The sequence below is a fragment of the Parus major genome, unplaced genomic scaffold, assembly GCF_001522545.3.
Source record: "Parus major isolate Abel unplaced genomic scaffold, Parus_major1.1 Scaffold551, whole genome shotgun sequence".
NCBI classification, from domain to species: domain Eukaryota; kingdom Metazoa; phylum Chordata; class Aves; order Passeriformes; family Paridae; genus Parus; species Parus major.
The window spans coordinates 3,899-4,748 of NW_015379439.1; positions in this window are offsets into that span (position 1 = coordinate 3,899).

Here is an 850-nt window from a genome sequence, read left to right on the forward strand (position 1 = left end):
GGGAGGAGCAGGGGTTGATCCTGGGGGGATCCCAGATCCCGGAGGATCCCGGGAAAAGCAGGGATTGGTTCAGGGGGGGATCCCAAAAACCCCAGATCCCAGGAGGATCAGGGGTTGATCCAGGGCAGATCCCAAATCTGGGAGGAGCAGGGATTGGTTCAGGGCGGATCCCAGGAGGACCCCGGGCGGATCCCAGAGGATCCCGGGCGGATCCCGGGTGGATCAGAGGTTGTTTCAGGGCGGATCCCAGATCCAGGTGGATCCCGGAGGATCCCAGGAGGACCCCGGGAAGATCCCAGAGGATCCCGGGCAGATCCCGGGTGGATCAGGGGTTGTTTCAGGGCGGATCCCAGATCTGGGCAGATCCCGGAGGATCCCAGGAGGATCCTGGGAGGATCCCGGGAGCAGCAGGGATTGGTTCAGGGCGGATCCCAGGAGAACCCCGGGCAGATCCTGGGTGGATCCCGGGTGGATCAGGGGTTGTTTCAGGGCGGATCCCAGATCCGGGCAGATCCCGGAGGATCCCAGGAGGATCCTGGGAGGATCCCGGGAGCAGCAGGGATTGGTTCAGGGTGGATTCCGGCGGATACAGGCGGATCCCAGAGAATCCCAGGTGGATCAGGGGTTGGTTCAGGGTGGATCCCAGATCCAGGGAGCAGCAGGGATTGGTTCAGGGCGGATCCCAGGAGGACCCTGGGCGGATCCCAGAGGATCCCGGGCAGATCCCGGGTGGATCAGAGGTTGGTTCAGGGCGGATCCCAGGTCCAGGGAGCAGCAGGGATTGGTTCAGGGTGGATTCCGGCGGATCCCGGGCGGATCCCAGAGGATCCCGGGTGGATCAGGGGTTGTT